At 34.5% G+C, this 22,051-nt stretch overlaps 1 long non-coding RNA gene and 1 pseudogene across 1 annotated transcript; one reads left to right on the top strand and one right to left on the bottom strand.

Moving 5' to 3' along the window:
• Position 1: 1 nt before the first annotated feature.
• Positions 2 to 13,835, bottom strand: LOC135714081 (uncharacterized; annotated as a pseudogene).
• Positions 13,836 to 15,221: 1,386 nt separating this feature from the next.
• On the top strand, positions 15,222 to 15,771 carry LOC135714085 (uncharacterized). The gene is made up of 3 exons (XR_010518804.1): positions 15,222 to 15,298; positions 15,365 to 15,427; positions 15,695 to 15,771. It is a non-coding gene; the product is annotated as an uncharacterized LOC135714085 (long non-coding RNA).
• The last annotated feature ends 6,280 nt before the right edge of the window (positions 15,772 to 22,051 follow it).

Raw genomic sequence — 22,051 nt, 5'->3', positions numbered from 1 at the left:
CTTATCCCTCAATAGAAAAAAATGAACCGTCACACTTACTGATGAAGTTTTGCTCCAAGTTCACCTCATCCGTATCCCCCGAACTGTGCTCCAGTTGCTCCTGTCCTCCAACGAAGTAATTTCTCTTGGAGGTACATGCCGATTGCAGGTGGCCCCGTTTGTTGCACTTTCGACAGATGTATTCCAACACCCGTTGAATTCTTCACACCCCTGGAATGTCCTCGTTCGAAATCATGTTTTCCCCGTCCCATCTGGAAAATTCCTGCTGATTTGCTTTCTTCCGGTTCGCACTTGATTGCAATTTCGTATGCCCGTTCGAACGTCAGCTTCTCGTCTTCCTCACAGATTCTGTCGTATGCCTTTCCTTCGAGACCATCAACAAACTTGTTGAGTAAATCATGCTGCAAGTGGTCTCCCAATTTCGATACCAAGTTCTTCACTCGCACTGCCCAAGCATTCAAAGTCTCCGGGGGATCATCTCGCCTCCTGGCACGCATAAAATTTCGGCGTTCCTTATGCACCACCACAGGTGGGGTGATATGTTTCGACATAAGCTCACATAACTGCGCGTATGGTTTTTCCGCTGGCGCATTCGGTGTGCAAAGGTCCCGCAGCAGTTTGTATGTTTTAGCTTCACAATGGTTGATAAGCACCGCTTTCTTCATGTTATCCGCAATCTGATTCGCCGTAAAAAACTGCTCGAGCTGCTCCTTGTACAGCTCCCATTCTTCCGTTTCCCCATCGAAACACCGAAACCGCGATGCCTGCGCGATTCTAAAGAAATTCACGAACTTTTACTTAAATCCTCGTCGCCAATGTAATCAATGTATTTGTACAGATATCGTAACGACCATATTGTTCTTTATTCACGACCCAAAAGTACATGTTTATGGTTTTCTTATCTTGTCCACGACTGCCACTCGACTCCTCATTGACAGGCGGACACGTTTGATCATTGCTGCAAAATTTCGACAATAGACGAGTGCACGGATGGATTTGAGTTCACTCGCTCGACAAAAAGTTACACAACAGCGGGGCCCTGTTTACTAAAAATGAACACATGAATAATACTCTCGTAACATTTCAAACGGGCCTATCAACTTTTGTACACAAAACTTGTTAAGCCCTTTTCGCGCGAACCGAATACGCCCACGCAAACTAACAACACCATCGGGTAGGAGAAATTCTCCCCTTCATGATAGTTCTCTTGGTTTACGTAAGCATACTTCGGTTCTCGTGAAAAGGACCTTGCAAGTTGTTCAGAAAAATTGATAATCCATTTTCAAATGTTATGCGAGCATTATTCATGTGTTCATTTTAAGTAAGCAGAGGCGGGGCTCACTGTGTCACTTTTTGTCGAGTGAGTGAACTCAAATCCATCCCTGCACTCGTCAATACACGGTGATATTGACAATCCTGCTTTGGTCACTCATTTAGTGGACCGTACACGATTGCTTTTATTGACAATAATCATATTGTCAAAACATTATTGTAGTAGATAAAGCCTGGTACGCAGCTGAAAAGTAATGACGTTTTTACGTGCTACGGGATAGAACACGGAATGCTAAAGAAATTTCTTTTCCTTAGCATTTCTTGACCCAGTACGCAGTTCAAAAGAAATCGGTAAAGGAAAGATCGATTACATTAGTATCGTGATCGATATGAAGGTGGCGCATTCTGAATGCAATTTCATTTTCCTTGCGGAATAATGGTCTGACCAATTATTCCGTTAGGTAATTTTAACGTTTGTTGTAAAAATGATGTTTTGGATGCATTTTAACAACATAAAAATTGATAATTGTTGATTTTAAAATTAGACGACACCTACCTATGAACTCAAAATTTAGCAAAAGACACCTCCCTATAGCTGTCAAATTTACTTTTGGGAATATTCCTCAAAATTACTTTTCCGTTTTCTTTTCAGCTGCGTACCAGGCTTAAGTATAGTCGCTATATTCATAGTCTGGCGGATAGAATCTCGGGAACCAATTGAGCTGTCAAATAGCGGAACCAATTGAGCAAATCACGACTAACAACAGAAAAGAGCACATCAGCTATTGCGAACAAAACGTCGGAAACCATTTTCTCGTGACTCAAGGCTCGCCTACGCAAACTAATATCATCTTTGGGTTGTGGAAAGTTTCCCTTATCCGGTGATGCCGGTAGTTTGCGTTCGATTGGCGTGGAAAGAATAATTTACGTTTGTTTATAAATGTTGATAGTATCTTTTCCATTGTTGGTCTAAAATATATTGAATTGGTTCCACTTTTTGATAGATCGAAATTCTATCCGCCAGACTATGAATATAGCGACTATAGGCTTAAGACGAGACATGACGAAATGAAAATAGAAATCATAGTAGGCTATTGACAAATAATCGGTAATAAAATCAGTCTTGTAAGAGAGTTTGTAGAATACGGAAGTAAATTGAAACTCTACTTTATTCGTTCCCGAAAATCCCCGAAAATCAAACCAATTACGATGGAAGGCAATCCAGGTCACGACATTGGCGCAAGTGCTCCCAGAAGGTGAGAAAGTTGAAAAATATTTGAAGAAAATTTATGCGGAAAGTAAATCTCGAGGCAAGAAGAAATACAGTTGGAATTTGCTTCGTTCAGGTATGAAATTAAAAAAAAATAATATCGAAAAATCGGCTGAAAACTGGTCGATCGAAAGTTTTTTTTTATTCGTTTCCATGGTTATATCCATATAGCACACACGGCAGGTCAGTTGAAAATTTGATATGGTGTCCGCATTATCCAGTTATAATCCCCTGAATTGAATAAAAAATCCTTATTAGCACTGTGACAAGAAAAGATAATTTGCGGATATTAGAAACGTGATAAAAATTCAAAAAAGAAGAAGAGAATTGTATCAGTATCGTGATGAACAAATTAAAATATAAAAAAAAAAAAACAAAATTCAGCTAGTTTGACGCAAGACAAGTAATGAAAGGCTAACAAAAATTTCAGTACGATCTCTTGATAAAATTCGTACAACACAAACGGCTGCTTAAAAAATTTGTAACTATTCGCGTTATGTTCTGTGAAAACCATTTTAAATCTACCAATGAAACACATTCTTCCTTTAATCAACAAAACACGTTGCTAGGTTACTGAAAATTATAACTGTTCACTGACCATTAACCGTTGGTAACCAAGAACTGAGAAAAAAAGCGAAAATCGTTCCTTCGTGATAATCGTACAGCATACGCGATAGATCATCTGAAAATTTGTGTTACTATTACTGTACTACGAATTCATGTTGCTAGCTTCGTGACGAACAAATTGTGCTGAAAAATCGCGCTGAAATATGTGGTTGACGCATAAACGAAAGTGATGAGGAATTACATAAATATAATTTTTTCTGACGGTAGCACTCGTACAATTTGTCAATTTATAGTTTACGTGACTATTCGTGTTATGTACTGTATAAAAGAAATCATTTAGCATCTTGCAATAAAAAAAAATCTTCCTAAAAATAAACAAGATTACAACAGGCTACTGGAAATTAAATATGTTCACTGTTGTTCGTTATCGAGTTCGTTCTGCATGAAAATCAACAATAAACTAACGGTTAATCTCCATGAAAACCAGATGACGTGCAGAAATTAGTGAATACGTTTTCATCGACGTACGTCGATTATCGATTTGCATTGAAATCATTTTGACGTTTGGTCTTGTAAGTGCAAAGTGTAAAGAAGAAAGAAGGGTGGATACAGACATGCAGGATTGTGCAATTTCATCACAAGGGATAGAAAAAAAGAAGAGAGCGAGAAAATAAAGAGATTTTATGACAGGACAGAATAACGGTTTGTGAGAGAATGAATAGCACGGTTATTGTTAACATTCTATAAACACGCTAATTAAGTGAATCTTCCTGGAAAAGTAGAAATTGTGAACGGAACGGTTGTTTTGTGAAAAGAAGATTGATTGGAAATTTGGACATTGTGAACGGAACGCTTGACGGAACTGCCTGAAAATGTAGAAAACGTGATAGGAACGGTGTTTGTTTTGTACAAAGAAGATTATGTTAAAATTATGAACGGAATGGTTGTTTTATGAAAAGATGGCTGATAGAAGATTTGGAAATTGTGAACGAAACGCCTGTGGTGCAATAAAAGAAGCTGATTATGATCGAAGGAACCAAGACTATTTGGTGATGAGATGATAAGCATAATCAGAATACATCTGTGATGAAAGCGATAAGTATCGATAAATGACATCATATATTACTAGAATCAGGTTATCTTAAAAAGTCGGCAAACTTTGTTTTTATAAATCGGTTTTGCTGTTTGTTCTAGATGAATTATAAATCGTTCGTTAAAATCAAAAGGAAGTTTTGATCAGAACTAATTGTACTTTCTGATGAAGTGATTCGCAAAAAAAAAATATATACACTGGAGTCGCTTTTTACGCGGGTGATACGTCCCGCGTAAAAAAAAACCGCGTAAAAAAACCGCGTAAATTCCGGAATCCACGTAAAAAAAAACCGCGTAAAAAAAGACCGTGTAAGAAAAAACCGCGTAAAAAGCGATATACCGCGTCAATTTTTAAATCCGCGTAAAAAAAACCAAAATCCGCGTAAAAAAAAACCGCGTAAATTCCGGAATCCGCGTAAAAAAAAACCGCGTAAATTCCGAAATCCGCGTAAAAAAAACCGTGTAAATATATATTGAGTGACTTGTTGACTCTCTCAAGTGTGAGATATTATGTTATGGTTGTATGTTGTATGTATTATTAACAAAATATTGATGATTTAATTCTGAATTAAAATACACTTCGTTTGTGGTTTTTGTACTTATGATTTTAGTCAATGAAATATGGAAAATTGACTGCATAATTAAAAAATCTCTGAGAGGCTATTTATAAGCTAATTTTGGCCAAAAGTTTCGTTCAATAGAGTAATTATTTGAACTAATTCTGTACACAGTTCTGAGTAACTGAGTGATGTGATGTTTTTCTGAGGAGTTTAGTATTCAACTATAATCGTCATAAAGATTTTACTAATGACATCAACATTCCTTGGCCAGTTATGAAAATAATGCAATAAGCTTCGAGTGGCTTGTTTACATTTAAAAAATTAGAAATAAAAGAATAATTAACTCAGCATTGATGGTATCATGTAATAACAAACTCCGAGAGGTTGTGAATGACAATAACAATTTTATAGTGTAAATATATTTTTTTTACCTCAAGGTGCTCGCAATAATTGGAAGAGTTTCAAATAGCTTGTTTACACTTAGAAATTGAATGATTTATTCAGTACGGATGGTAGCATGTAATAACCAACTCTGAGTGGTTTGGTGTGACTTCTTTAAAATACTATAGTGTGGATATGAAATTTCCTTGCCTCGAGTGGTTCGCAGTACATAAAAAAAGATGTGCTGAAACAAAAGTTATGATTAACAAATAATTTTTCATTCTAGAGTTGAGAAGAAAAATAAAAAAGCTGATGTTTTGATTTTGAAAAAAGCACTATTGGCTACCAGAAAACGTAGTGCTTCTCTATTGGCGAAACTCAAACAAACTAAAGCCGAAAAGAAGAAATTAGAAAAGTCGATCAGCCTGAATCAAGACAGTGTCTTACAGAAACACTCGACAATGAATGAGGAACAGTTTTCGAGAGATAATGATTCATCATTAATGAGTTCGATGAATAATCTGTCATTTGCTTCCTTAAATGTCCCTGATTGTAAACCACCAGATGGTGAAGAGGAAATTGATAAGAAATCATTTGTTCAGTGGAAGGAATTGTTGGAGGCATCAATGCAGTTAGTGGGGGTGACCGACGAATTCACTCAAATGAGAATTTTCAAGATAAAAGCTGGATCGAAACTACTGGATGTACTCTATGGAACAGCGACGTCAGCAGAGGATCCAGATCTGACCAGTAAACCGTATTCGAATGCACTTAGCCGCTTGCAGAATTACTTCGGTTCTCGCGACTATTTGTTGATGCAACGCCAAAAGCTGCGCTCCATGTATCAAGAAGCTACCGAGTCCGATATGAAATATGTCAAGCGTGTCAAAGCTGCTGCAAAATTGTGCGACTTTGGAGGAGCAATTGCTGGAGAATATTTGTCACATTATCCAGTCTCATGCAACCAACTTGAAGATACGTCAGATCGGTCGAAAGGTTTTAAGAAAGGGCGGAACTTTAGCTAATCTTTTGGAAAAAATAAGGGTCCAGGAGGTTGAAAGAATCAACGAGGAAATATACACGAAAAATCACCAACAGGCAAGGAAAGTGGATGTGGCTGCCGTTTCGTACAAGCAACAGCAAGAGAGAGTACTTAACAAATCAACGGAAGGTATTACGGGTACAACAGGTCAACGAGCGGTAGGAACTTGGCAGCAACGAGCGCCAGGACCTTGGCAGAGTACCCGGGGTAGAGGAGGATTTTTGCGACGAGGAACATCGAGGACTGCCAACAGCCCACGTAACTTTTGCTGGAGATGTACAAGTGACTATCATTCTGCAGCGGAGTGTTATGCGATACAAAAATTATGCCATAACTGCAACAAGAAGGGTCACATTGAACGTGCTTGTCGGTCTGCAGTTTCGACGAAACGTAAACCTCAAGAATTCCATGAAGCAACGCTGGCAAAAGTTATGAAGATTGCCGCGATCACCAAGGAAGAATTTTGCGATGATGAACATTCAGTAAGTGAATAATTTTGATGAGCTGAACTATTTTGATGAGCTGAACTATTTGTTGATTTTGATTATTATTTTATGATTCAATTTATTATTATTTATGGTTCAATTACAAAATAAATCAGTTTATGTTTCATGAATAAGGTTAACTGAAGGTAATCATAATTTCTTCCAGCAAATGATACTACGAACTACTGATCTTGTAGAGGAATTGAATAATAAGGAAATTGTTGGACGGGTTGCAGGCTTACCAGTTACATTTTTGTTTGATTCTGGAGCAGAAGTGAACACGGTGGATAGGGAAACGTTCAATAAGTTGAGGAGTATTGATAGTTCAGATGGCGCCCTAATATGTATTTCTATGGGCTCAGACAAGCCGCTTAAAGCATATGCTTCCCAAGGTCAGATTTCGGTGATTGCAACGTTTGTAGCAAGCTTGTTTATTTCCGGTGATCGACCACAGTTCATGGAAAAATTCTATGCCGTCGAAAACGGTAGACCGCTTCTCGGAAGAAACACTGCAATTCGATACAGTGTTCTTCAAATTGGTCTAAATGTTCCAATCCTTCCATCGGATAAGATTAAAGCAAATTTCAAAATGTTTCCTGGTGAAATATGTGCCATAATGACCACCGGCGAATTTCCTAAATTTAATGTGCCACTAGTCGAGCTGTCGTACGATAGGAACTTACCACCTTCACGGAACGTGTTCACCAGTATTCCTCCGGCTTTCAAAGAAGAGACAGAACGTAGAATCAAGGAACTTTTGCGTACAGGGATAATCGAACAAGTGGCGGATGACATGGATAAATCTTATTGCTCCTCGTTACTAGTCGTCCCTAAAGGAAAAAATGATATTCGGTTGGTAGTTGACTTGAGGGGACCCAACAGAAATATAATTAGAACACCATTCCGTATGCCAACCCTGGAAGCAATCTTAGCGGATTTGGACGGTGCTGCTTGGTTTTCTACAATAGACCTGACGAGCGCTTTCTTTCACGTTGTTTTGCATTCAAATTCAAGACATTTGACGATTTTTTTTCGCGGGGAATGCAACATACAGATTCAAAAGATTACCTTTTGGTTTATGTAATGCTCCGGACATCTTTCAAGAAATTTTGCAAACGGTCGTACTAGCAGATTGCAAAGGCGTTTGCAATTATCTGGATGATATTCTGGTTCATGGAAAAACTAAAGAGGAGCATGATGCTAGTCTGGAAGCTGTTCTCTGCCGCTTGCGTGAACATGGTGTAAGCATCAATCAAGAAAAATGTGTGTTAGGAAAGCAATCAGTCAAGTTCTTGGGTTTCTCACTATCAAATGACGGGCTTAGAATTGAAGAAGATAAATTGAAGGCTATCAGAGACTTTCGGAGACCTGAATCTTCGTCTGAGGTGAAAAGTTTTCTTGGATTAATGAACTTCACAGAACGATTCATTTATCAACGAGCAGAGAAGACAAATCATTTGAGGAATCTTGCGAAGGCTGAAAGGTTTCACTGGGGACAAAATGAGGAGGACGAATTCGTTTACTTAAAGTCAGAAGCATTAAGAACCATAACGAAGTTAGGGTTTTTCAGATACAAGGATGAAACAGAACTCTACGTCGATGCTTCTCGAATCGGACTTGGTGCTGTTCTTATTCAGTACAATGTATCAAAAGTTCCGAGGATTATCGGCTGCGCTTCTAAGGCGTTGTCAGAAACAGAAAGAAAATATCCACAGACGCAGCGAGAAGCATTGGCCATGGTTTGGGGTGTCGAAAGGTTTTCTTTTTATTTGCTGAATAAGTCATTCACCATCAGAACTGATTCAGAAGCAAACCAGTTTATCTTCGGAAATGGATGTAGAACAGGAAAAAGGGCGATCTCTCGGGCAGAAGCATGGGCTCTCAGACTTCAATCGTATAGTCTAGTCTAGTCTAGTCTAGTCTACACATACACAGCCAGTACTTGAAAGAATCCTGGAAAATGATACATCTATCATTTTTCTTGTCATTATTAATGCCTGCTGCACATCAAGGATGTGAAACAAACAATAAAGCGGCCAGGCCTACTGTGTAGCGTTTAGTTAATTTTTGTGGAAGTGAATGTTTACCATGTCTACTTAATAAGTATAGATAGTGGTTAACATTTAATCCACAGGTAATCAAAGAGCGGGGACATACCGTACCAACCGCTCCGTATGCAGGATTTGAAAATAGGCTATATAAATCGTTGGGAGTGACAGAGCTAAGAAAGTTAATGTACACTCCTTGGTTGTCCGATCTCCTGGGATGGAACACAGGTATTTACCCCTTGTGTTCGAGCGTACAGTCCTCCCTCCGTACAAGCGTGGACCTCAGTCGACCTCAGTCGAAGGACAACAGAGAGCGGTGTGCGGACGTAACCCATACGGAGGGAATGCTGTATTCGCCTAGGTTATAGCGCCCTTGCTCGCTATTCGTTATTCGCTGTCTACAATGAGAAGAAACAATGCATGAAATTTATTGTGAGTAATTTTATAGAATATATATATATATATATATTTGACTTAAATTGATATATATATTAGCCGTCACGATTGAATGCGCATTTTTAAACAACGTTGATCCAGGTACCTATCATATAAATTTGCCTATAATCTAGTTATGATTATTGTCAATAATATGTACTTACATTTCGATAAAGATGATGCTGCCTACTTTACCTGTTATGTGATACTTATCATCACAGAGTCCAACCTTGAATCGCAGACCAGGTCCACTAACAAAACAAGGGGTTTATGGTCTTCTTCTTCTTCTTCAGGTTCGCTCACCACCCGGAATGAAGGCACGGTGCGGTTAGTAATATCAAACAGTGTTACATGCAAACGAAAAAACGAAAAAAACGAAAAAGAGATACAACCAGGATTAGTTTTTTAAAGTAATAGTTTCATCTGAATACCCGACTAACCATATCTCAGTGACATTGTACCACTCTGAACCCACACCTAAAGCTATTTTGTGATTATATGGTTACTTTGGTATTCACATGAAATGTTGTGCAAGTACCAGAGGTTCAACAACGCCCAACTATGGACAGCTCAATGTTAATACCATTTACTCTTTGAATCAGCTTACACCAACATGATAATCTACTAAGAAACATCTAAGAATGTATAGAGATAAAGTTCAAAAATACAGTTTTAACTGATGGTACTTTATAAACGTCAAACTGTTCAATATTGGACCCTGCCAACACACGGCGCCTGCACGGCAATGTGGGCCGTCAGAATGGTTCATCGGTTGCGAAGTGAAGTGCTTCTTAAACTGAAGCGATACATTTCTCAATGTTTCAACGTTATCTTAACGTAAACTTAATATTATCACCCATATGCCTGTCCACGCCCGAAACCCATCCACCAAACAAAATCAAATAAAAATGTTTCTGTATGGCAAACACGTCCAGACATAAACGAGAATATGGGTGTATATCTTCACTGTAACAACTACGGGTAATCATCGAAAATACTTGCATTTTACTCAGGCACTTTTGAGCAAACTGCAATCACTCTCTCATACTCGTAATGTGCCACGACCAAATTGGCACAACGACGCCCTATACGCTCTCTGACCAAAGCGCAGGGATGGGCTCTCAGACTTCAATCGTATGACTTTAAAGTCAAATGTGTGCCAGGTGATAACAATTATATTGTTGTTCAATGTGGTCATTTAGATTTTTTTTTTCTGTTCAAACGAATAATGGTATAGGTGATTCAAATGTTGCGGACGTGCTATCTCGGTTAATTGCAAAAACACAAACAGATGAACCTTTCGATGAAGATAACGATAGGCATTTGCTGTTTGCACTGGACGCTGGAACAATGGACATAACTTGGAAGGACATTGAATTAGCATCTGAAGCAGATGCAGAGCTAATTGCTATTGGTGAAGCGTTGGAATCAAGAAGCTAGCCAAAGGACCTCCGTCGTTTCGAAGCACACGCTAAGGAATTGCGGATTTTGGGTCCCAAGATATTCAAAGGAGAGAGACTTATCTTACCAAAATCATTGCGCTCAAAAGTATTGCTGACAGCACACAGAGGACATATAGGATGAGCTGCAATGAAAAGAATTCTAAGGGAATTCTTTTGGTGGCCAGGTTTGAGTGATGACGCAGAGTCATTTGTAAAGAATTGTAAGACCTGCCTTATGATAACGAAACGACATCCACCAATACCGTTATCAAGCCGCAAGCTACCTGAAGGATCATGGAAAGTGTTGCAAATAGATTTTTTATGCCTTCCCGGCTGTGGTTTTGGTGAATTTTTGATTGTAGTTGATACGTATTCAAGATACTTAACAGCTGTCGAAATGCGATGTACAGACGCGAAAAGTACTAACGCAGCTCTATCCAAGATATTTTTTACTTGGGGTCTACCACTGGTTATACAGAGCGACAACGGTCCACCTTTTCACAGTACTGAATTCGTTGAGTTTTGGATTGATAAAGGAGTAAATATTAGGAAATCGATTCCATTATGTCCACAATCAAATGGTTCGGTTGAAAGGCAGAATCAGGGGTTGATCAAGGCTGTTGCAGGAGCGAAGCAGGATGGAGAAAATTGGAAAAATGCGTTAAATAATTACATTCATGTGCATAACACTATAAAACCACATTCAAGGCTCGGAGTCACGCCATTTGAACTGCTTGTAGGGTGGAAATACAGGGGTACTTTTCCATGCCTTTGGGAACAGAAAAATGAAAAAATAGATAGAGAAGAGATACGAGATAAGGATGCTGAATCAAAGTTAATAAGCAATAAGTTTGCAGACAATCACAGAGGAGCCAAATGTTCAAACATTGCTGTCGGTGACAAGGTAATAATAGCTGTTTCAAGAAAAACGAAAACGGATCCAACATTCTCTCGCGAACAATTTACGGTCTTATCCCGTGATGGAGGAAAACTCGTCATCAGGAGTGATCGAGGTGTGCAATATTCTCGTAGAATACGAGATGTGAAGCTTATTGTGGATTGCGAAAAAGGCAATAGCGCTGAAGAACTTGAAGAAAAAGCAGCAAATGTGTTACCAGAAACAATGGAGTCTATGCAAAGACAAGCAGAAGAAATTGGTAGATTTTCTTGTATTTTTTTTTTCTAGTTGAAGTAAGTATTTTGACTATACACAATTATTAAAACGATCAATTTCACAGACGAGCCTGTTGTGAATCCCATGGATACCAACGTATATACTGATTGTGAAGAGAATTTGAATCTGTCAAACGATGAAGCCATTGCCAGATGTCCAAATCTCGATGCGTTAAAGGATGCCAGGCCAAAAAGAACAACAATCAAACCTAAGAAATATCATGATATGTATTTGTATAACATTTTTGACTAAGAGTAGATTAGAGGAGAGATGTAGTAGATAAGACGAGACATGACGAAATGAAAATAGAAATCATAGTAGGCTATTGACAAATAATCGGTAATAAAATCAGTCTTGTAAGAGAGTTTGTAGAATACGGAAGTAAATTGAAACTCTACTTTATTCGTTCCCGAAAATCCCCGAAAATCAAACCAATTACGATGGAAGGCAATCTAGGTCACGACAATTATATCAAGAGCAAATTTTCATTACGTCGAATGTAACAAAGGTAAACAAAGTCGAGCTATCAGTGTCAATCGATTCTCCTGCTATTACACTATATACTGTCCGAATATAGGATCAAATCCCATTTTTAAATTTATTTGCCAGCCAAATTGCTTTTTGACGTAATCACCTTCCGATCAAAATAGTTTTCGATGTTACTTAAGTCACCCAATTTCTATGGAGATGCCGTTTGACTTATGTAACAGCGCTGAGAAACCCGTAAAAAGTGTACGTTCGTCGTTTCGCTTTCTCATTATTAAAGTGAATAAATCGAACTGTTTGTTGCTAAGATGATTTCGGTGGTCCTAAAATGATGAATGGGCTGCACGTAAGGAGACGTAATTGATAATATATTGACGTCAATACATCGAGATTGACAATATTTCTGAATTCACATCATCAATATTATTGTCAATAATTCCCCTTCGCGTCAATGTATTGATGCGTGTGGGGTTTGGTCAATCTCGATGTATTGACGTCAATATAGAATGTATTGACGTGTAGGGTCCACTTTTGGGCTAACAGTCACAGTCAAGGCAAACCATGTCAATTGTCAATGACAATGCTGTCAGTGACGAACATGAGTAGATTTTTATATTAACTAATTTTTTAACAAAATTAAATGACTTGAGCAACACAATTACATGGAGCCGTTAACATTAACAAGCATCTACGTCCTGAAATGCTTGGATAACATTAATGTGACTCAGAATGTGCGATATTACACTTTCTGTTACCAGGTGAATCTTTGTCATTGACGAAAAAATGAATGAGATTTTGACGAAGGTTTTTTTGAGGATCAAGTCTGTCAGGGACTATAAAGATGAATACTAAGATGAAACTGTCGGAAGAAAAACTTTATATTTTAGTGTCCTCTTTCACGGTCCCTTTCATCCAATGAATATCCCCCGTATTCAAGGTAATTTTGTGATTTTGCTGCCCCCTCGGTAGAGATGAAATTTTGCGCTCATTTTTATCAAAACAATCCCAGAAGGAAAAATGTTAGCGTTAGGCCAACGTTAGACGTGACCATGCTGATCGATCTGCATGACTCTATAGTCGCTATATTCATAGTCTGGCGGATAGAATTTCGATCTATCAAAAAGTGGAACCAATTCAATATATTTTAGACCAACAATGGAAAAGATACTATCAACATTTATAAACAAACGTAAATTATTCTTTCCACGCCAATCGAACGCAAACTACCGGCATCACCGGATAAGGGAAACTTTCCACAACCCAAAGATGATATTAGTTTGCGTAGGCGAGCCTTGAGTCACGAGAAAATGGTTTCCGACGTTTTGTTCGCAATAGCTGATGTGCTCTTTTCTGTTGTTAGTCGTGATTTGCTCAATTGGTTCCGCTATTTGACAGCTCAATTGGTTCCCGAGATTCTATCCGCCAGACTATGAATATAGCGACTATACATCCCACATACAGCGGGCTAGTCGCCCACGGCTCGCCCCCGGACCGCTCGGCGGACGGGGCGGACTTGGGCGACTCGAACCTCGCGGCGCCGCTTGGTGCAAATTTGGTCGCCGGCGCGCCGGGGGCGACCATATTTGCAACATTTGGGCACCTGAGGCGACAACGATACTTGTCAAAAAACTGATCGTTTCGGCCATTTTGTCCGCCCCCAGGCGCCCCGGCGCGCTCCCGATTGTTCACCACCATTTTCTTTTTCAATGGGTTTTAAATTAATAAAAATGAAAACAGTTGAAGCATAAACATGACTTCATCAATAAATTTTATTTTTAATTTTCTTATAACTAACATATGTTTTTTGTATTAAATAGATCTTAACCTAACAATAATATCTTACAAGCTAAGTCAACCGCATCATGCGACAAATCAAATTACATGACAATTTAATTACTAGTTCAATGGAACTCAAATCTAGTTCCAAGAACCACTTTGGCCACATCGAGACACATTCCGGGTGTCCCGGGGGATGCAGCCAGCATCTGATTAGGGTCAAACCCACCATGCGACACATCAAATTACATGAGAATTCAAAGACTAGTTCAATGGAACTCAAATCTAGTTCCAAGAACCACTTTGGCCACATCCGGACATATTCCGGGTGTCCCGGGGGAAGAGGCCAACATCTGATTAGGATCAAACCCATCATGCGACACATCAAAATACATGAGAATTCAATTTCTGGTTCAATGGAACTCATATCTAGTTCCAAGAACCACTTTGGCCACATCCGGACATATTCCGGGTGTCCCGGGGGAAGAGGCCAACATCTGATTAGGGTCAAACAAATCATGCGACACATCAAATTACATGAAAATTCAATTTCTGGTTCAATGGAACTCAAATCTAGTTCCTAGAACCACTTTGGCCACACCCGGACATATTCCGGGTGTCCCGCGGGAACTTGAATAAAAATTTACGTTTGCCTAACGTTTGATGTCTACATCAGCATCGAAATAAAATGTATTCCTGGCATCAAACATTAGAAAACATTGCGATTTAGATGTATTTATACAAGGTAACGAGAAATAAAATTTTGCTATTCAAATGTTCTGTCGTCGAGAATTTTAATCGAATTTTTTTTTAGATGATTTTAGACGTACAAAACGTTAAAATTTAACGTTCTTCGGGTATTTTCAAATGTACCCACACGAATTGCCGGCGAAAAAGTGACGTCATTTGACATTGAGCGACTTGAAGACTGATCGTTCGCCCTTTGTCCGGGATGCGGACAAAAGGCGACTCGCCCCGCTAGAGTAATTTCATCCGCCGGGCTACCAAATGGCGCTCCGGGATGCGGACAAAGGGCGACTCGCCCCACTAGAGTAATTTCATCCGCCGGGCGACCAAATGGCGGATGGAACTTAGCAATTTTTTTGTGATTTTTTTCGCGTCGGCTGATTGCGTGGTCAGTCATGTTTTCATTTCGTTCGTGTCAGGTGCTTTTTTTTATCCGGCTCGCAAAATTGGCCTCCGATGGCCATCTTCGGAAGATATTGGTCTTCCGACGGGACCAGCTTCAGTTGAAGTTTATATTCAAGGTAAGCAACAGCTTTAAATTTAAAAGAAAACAAAATCTTGATATTTTTTTCAAATATTTTTTTCAGCCGGCTGCTTCTAATGGATTAAGGGAGATGGAGCTGAAATAAACTCGCGGAGATAAGTTGACAGTAAGTATTGTGTTTAGTGTTTATTATATTAAATGTATATATTTATTCAAAATTGATCCGCTGGAGGAGTTAAGCATCCTTACTGATGCAACGCATCAATAAGGATGTTCAACTCAGCCGGATTCCTCCAGCGGATAAATTTTGATGTAATTATTTATCAAAATAGATCCGCTGGAGGAATCTGGCTGAGTCTAACATTCTAACAATTTATCCAGCGGATCAATTTTGAAAAATAATTAAAATTCTAACAGCATTGTGATTCTCTAGGTTCGAAGACAGATCCCGATATGGAATCCTGATGCCGTATCGCGACCGATAACCGATGCCGGATCCGAAAGTTAAATGTAAGTTAAAGTTCAAGCTGAATTAAATTTATGTTAAAGTAAAGTTAAAGTTATGTTAAAATATTTAACTTTAAACTAGTGTAAAAGTTATGCTAAAGTTGAGTTAAAGTTAAGTTAAAATAAGGTTAAAGATATGTTAAAGTAAATGTTAAAATAAAATTAAAGTAATGATAAAGTTAAGCTGAAATTATGTTAAAATTGAGTAAGTTAATCACCCATATTCTTGTTTTCGTTCGAACCGTATTTGCCATACAAAAAAACTGTTTTTTTATGGAAAATACGGTACGAACGAAAACAAGAATATGGGTGACTGTTTAATTGTTAAATTGTTGTTAAATTGAGTTAATGCTAAAGTTTAGTTAAAGTTATGTTAAAGTTAAGTTATTAGTTATTTACAGAAAATGTTTCAGTTAAGATAAAGGTAAGTTAAAGTTTGGTTAAAGTTAAGTTCGAGATAAATTAAAGGTAGGTTAAAATTATGTTAAAGTTAAGCTAAATTAAATTTATGTTAAAGTAAAGTTAGAGTTATATTAAAATTGAGTTAGATGTCTGCTGAAGTTTTGTTAAAGTTAAATTAAAGGTATCTTAAAGTTAAGTTAAAGTTAAGTTTAATTAATGTTAAAGTGAAACTAAAATGAATGTTTTGTTAAAGTTAAGTTATGATAAAGGTAGGTTAAAATTATGTTAAAGTTAAGCTATATTAAATGTATGTTAAAGTAAAGTTAGAGTTATATTAAAATTGAGTTAGATGTCTGCTGAAGTTTTGTTAAAGTTAAATTAAAGGTATCTTAAAGTTAAGTTAAAGATAAGTTTAATTAATGTTAAAGTGAAACTAAAATGAATGTTTTGTTAAAGTTAAGTTATGATAAAGGTAAAGTTAAGTTAAAGTTATGATAAAGTTTCGTTTAATTTATATTAATGTTAAATTAGGTTAAAGTTATGTTAAATTCGTTAAGTTAAAGTTATGTTAAAATTAAGTTAAAGTTAAGTTAAAGTAAAATGAAAGCTAAGTTAAATGTAAGTTAAAGTGATATTAAAGTTAAGTTAAATCTATGTTAAAGTTATGTTAAAGTTATGTTTAATTTAATTAAAAGGTGCGTTAAGGTTTTAAATATATATAATATATGTTAAAGTTATATTAAAGTTAAATGGTAAGTTAAAGTTATGTTTAAGTTGAAATAAAGTTTAAATTTAGTTAAAGTTAAGTTGAAGTAATATTAAAGGTAAGTTAAAGTTTATAGAAAGTTAAGTTACGGTCCGTTACGTTACGTTAAGTTAAATTAAAGTTATTGGTAAGTTAAAGTTCAGTAAAAGCTGAAATTAAAGTAATGTGAAAGTTGAGTTAAAATCAAGTAAAAGTTATGTCAAAGTTAAGCTAAAGTTATGTTAAAGTTAAAGTTAAGTTGAAGGTAAATTAATGTTAGGTTAAAGTTAAGTATAAGTTATGTTAAAGTTAAATTAATTTTAAAGTTATGCTTAAGGTAAAGTTAAGGTCATCTTTTATTAATGATAAGTTTAAGTTAAAGTAATGTTAAAGTAAAAGTTTTTTTTTAAATTTAAAGTAAAGTTCGGTTGAATTAAGTTAAATTAATGTTAAAATTAAGTTAAAGTTATGCCGAAATTATGTTAAAGTTAAGTTTAATTTATTTTAAAGTTAAAGATATGTTAAAGTTAAAGTTATGTTGAAATTATGTTAAAGTTATGTTAAAGTTAAAGTTATATTAAAGTTAAAGTTATTTTAAAGTTAAATTTATGTTAAAGCTTAAGTTATGTTACAGTAAAGTAAATGTTTAGTTAATGTTAAATCAAATTTAAAGTTAATGTTTAGTAAAAGTTTAGTTAAGGTTAAGTTAAATTTAAAGTTAAATTAAAGTTAAGTTAATGTTAAGTTAAGTTAATGTTAAGCTAAAGTTAAGTTAATGTTAAGTTAAAGTTAAGTCAATGTTAAGTTTAAGTTAAGTTAATTTTAAGTAAAAGTAAAGTTAATGTTAAGTAAAAGTTAAGCTAAAATTGAAATAAAGTTAAAGTTCAGTAAAAGCTGAAATTAAAGTAATGTGAAAGTTTTGTTAAAATTATGTCAAAGTCAAATTAAATTAACTAGGTTAAAGTGAAGTATAAGTTATGCTAAAGTTAAATTTATGTTAGAGCTATGTTTAAGGTAAAGTTAAGTTAATGTTTTATTAATGGTAAGATAAAGTAATGTTATAGTTAATGTTTTATTAAATTTAGAATAAATTTTGGAAGAATTAAGTTAAATTTATGTTAAAATTAAGTTAAAGTTATGCTGAAATTATTGTAAAGTTAAGTTAAATTTATTTGAAAGTTAAAGTTATGTTGAAATTATGTTAAAGTTATGTTAAAGTTAAAGTTATATTAAAGTTAAAGTTATGTTAAAGTTAAGTTAAATTAAGAAAATGTTAAATCAAAGTAAAAGTTAAAGTTTAGTAAAAGTTTAGCGAAAGTTAAGTTAATGTTAAGTCAAATTTAAAGTTAAGTTAAATTAAGTTAAAGTTATGTTAAAGTTAAGTTAAAGTTAAGTTAAAGTTAAGTTAAAGTTAAGTTAAAGTTAAGTTAAAGTTAAGTTAAAATTAAGTTAAAGTTAAGTTAAAGTTAAATTTAAGTTAAATTTAAGTAAAGTTAACATTAACGTTATGTTAAAGTTAAAGTTAATGCTTAAGTTAAGTTAAAGTTCAGTTAATTTTAGGATAAAGTTATGTTAAATTTAAGTTAAAATTACGTTAAGTTAAAGTTAAGTTAAAAATATGTTAAGTTAATGTTCGGTTTAAGTTAAAGTTATGTTAATGTTAAAGTTATGTTTAATTTAAGTTAAAATTTAAAGTTAAGTTAACGTTAAGTTAATGTTAGGTTAAAAATAAGGTAAAAATAAGGTAAAAATGAGGTAAAATTTAAGTTATGTTAAAATTAAGTCAAAGTAAAGTTGAGGTTATGTTAAAGTTTATTTAAAGTTAAGTTAAAGTTTAGTTGAAGTTAAAGTTTAGTTGAAGTTAAAGTTAAGTTAAAGTTAAGTTAAAGTTAAAGTTAAGTTAAAGTTAAGTTAAAGTTAAGTTAAAGTTAAGTTAAAGTGAAGTTAAAGTTAAGTTAAAATTAAGTTAAAGTTAAGTTAAAGTTAAGTTAAAGTTAAGTTAAAGTTAAGTTAAAGTTAAGTTAAAGTTAGGTTAAAGTTAAGTTAAAGTTAAGTTAAAGTTAAGTTAAAGTTAAGTTAAAGTTAAGTTAAAGTTAAGTTAAAGTTATGTTAAAGTTAAGTTAAAGTTAAGTTAAAATTAAGTTAAAGTTAAGTTAAAGTTAAGTTTAAGTTAAGTTAAAGTTAAGTGCTTCCTGATGTTGTCAAATGTACAAGACATTAAAACAAAATGATTTTCGGGTGTTTTCAATTGTACTAAGAACTTATTGTTTTCGGATGTTTTCAAATGTGCAAAACATTAGAATCTAACTTTTTCAAATGCTTTCAACCATACAACACATTAGAATTAAAACATGATTTTGTAAACAGTACACACCATTGTTGTTAGATAACGTTATAGAAATGCATACATAATAGTCATTGCTATAGCTCCCGTTCCCCACCAGTCAGTTAACTGACCTTAGCTAACCTAATATCATTGTAGCAACTCTCTATGCGGCATTGGAACCATGCCATCAGCGCGCTAAGAGTTATTAGACTACTGACATAGGCGCCAATTCGTGGATGACGAGGCACTAGGTGACGTTACAGCGAGCTTGACGATTGTTGTATCATTTTTTAACGAACTACCAGACAATGATGCGTAGTGTTTACATGATCAAGTTTCCAACTCTACTACAATCTACAATCTACAATCAACTGGAAATCGATATCCGACGCCATTTTTAAATCAAATATGGGATATATTGTCATATACCGTTGATACCGTTGATACCATTGACATCGATATGGGTATTTTTGGAATCGGGGTGACGTGTAGATATAGGAAATCGATATCCGACGCTATTTTGAAATCCAAGGTGGAGGATTCCTGTTGCAGAAATAGTGTCAAATATCCATAAATAGGGTATTTTTAGAATCGGGGTAATGACTAAAGGCCGCTAATCGATATCCGATAAGATTCTGAAATTAAAGATGGCGGCTTCTGGTTTAAGAAAAATTGGGAATACTGTCAATTATCTATAAAATGGGTATTTTTGGGATCGAGTGACGTCTAGAGATTGGAAATAGGCATCCGACGCCATTTTGAATTCCGAGATCCAAGAAGAGGTGCTTCAGGTTTCAGAAAAAGTGGGAATTACTGTCCAATATCAATCAATATGGGATTTTTTGGAAGGTTTTTGGAGGTTATCGTCTAGAGAAAATCGATATCCGATGCCATTTTGAAATCAAATTTGGCGGCTTCCAGTTCCACAAAAAGTTAAAAATAATTTCAAAAGTCCATAAATATGGGTATTTTTGGAATTTGGGTCACGAATAGAGGTCAAAAATCAATTTTAACATAACTTTAACCTAAAATTTACTTCCCAACAAACAATTGCCTATTGAAGAAACGACTTCTTGACGATTTTATATCACTTCATGCTTAATAATACTTGTACTATTTTAAATATTAACTTTTGTTCAGGCTTTGTTCACACAAATCTGGAGAATTTATTCAACTACAACATCGAAGTATTTGGTGTTGAATAAGGTATGTCGAGAAGCTTTTCTTCGACTTACAAAAATTGTAACAGAGCTTATTCGATCAAATTTTTGATTATTCAGCGTTCATTAGACATCATTACTTCCTTAAACAGCGATGATATAAAGGTGTATATAGACGCTTGATTATCATGTGAAATAATGTTTCATTAGACACTATTATACATTTATTAAACGATTGTTAAATTACGGGATAATTTAACTTAAACTTAACGTAAACTTAAACTTAAACTTAACTTAAACTTAACTTAATTTTAACTTAACTTTAACTAAACTTTAACTTAACTTTAAATAAACTTTAACATAACCTTAACTTTACTTTGACTTAAATTTAACATAACTTAAATTTTAACATAACTTTAACCTAACATTAACTTAACTTTAACTTAACTTCAAATTTTAACCTATATTAAACATAACTTTTATATTAACAAAACTTTAACTTAAACCGAACATTAACTTAACATATCTTTAACTAAACTTTAACTTAACGTAATTTTAACTTAAATTTAACATAACTTTATCCTAAAATTAACTGAACTTTACCTTAACTTAAGCATTCACTTTAACTTTAACATAACTTTAACATAACGTTAACTTAACTTAACTTAAATTTAATTTAAACTTAACTTTAACTTTAACTTAACTTTAACTTAACTTTAGCTTAACTTTAACTTAACTTTAACTTAACTTTAACTTATCTTTAACTTAACTTTAACTTTCACTTAACTTAACTTTAACTTAACTTTAAATTAACTTTAACATAACTATAACATAACTTTAACTTAACTTTAACTTAACTTTAACTTGAACTTTAACTTAACTTTAACTTGAACTTAACTTTAACTTAACTTTAACTTAACTTTAACTTAACTTTAACTTAACTTTAACTTAACTTTAACTTAACTTTAACTTAACTTTAACTTAACTTGAACTTAATTTTAACTTAACTTAAACTCAACTTTAACTTAACTTTAACTTGAACTTAACTTTAACTTGAACATAACTTTGACTTAACTTGAACATAACTTTAACATAACTTTAACTTAACTTTAACTTAACTTTAACTTAACTTTAACTTAACTTTAACTTAACTTCAACTTAACTTTAACTTAACTTTAACTTAACTTTAACTTAACTTGAACTCAACTTTAACTCAACTTTAACTTATCTTTAACTTGAACTTAACTTTAACTTAACTTTAACTTGAACTTAACTTTAACTTAACTTAAACTTAACTTAAACTTAACTTTAACTTAACTTCAACAACTTAGCTTTAACTTAACTTTAACTTGAACTTAACTTTAACTTAACTTTAAATAAACTTTAACATAACCTTAACTTTACTTTGACTTAAATTTAACATAACTTAAATTTTAACATAACTTTAACCTAACATTAACTTAACTTTAACTTAACTTCAAATTTTAACCTATATTAAACATAACTTTTATATTAACAAAACTTTAACTTAAACCGAACATTAACTTAACATATCTTTAACTTAACTTTAACTAAACGTAATTTTAACTTAAATTTAACATAACTTTATCCTAAAATTAACTGAACTTTACCTTAACTTAAGCATTCACT

This window comes from Ochlerotatus camptorhynchus, unplaced genomic scaffold (genome assembly GCF_037179485.1).
Source record: "Ochlerotatus camptorhynchus isolate MF236.1 unplaced genomic scaffold, CSIRO-AGI_Acam_v1.1 ptg000606l, whole genome shotgun sequence".
Classification (NCBI taxonomy): domain Eukaryota; kingdom Metazoa; phylum Arthropoda; class Insecta; order Diptera; family Culicidae; genus Ochlerotatus; species Ochlerotatus camptorhynchus.
Note: the sequence above shows the minus strand (reverse complement) of the source record. Positions and strands in the feature narration are given on the sequence as shown.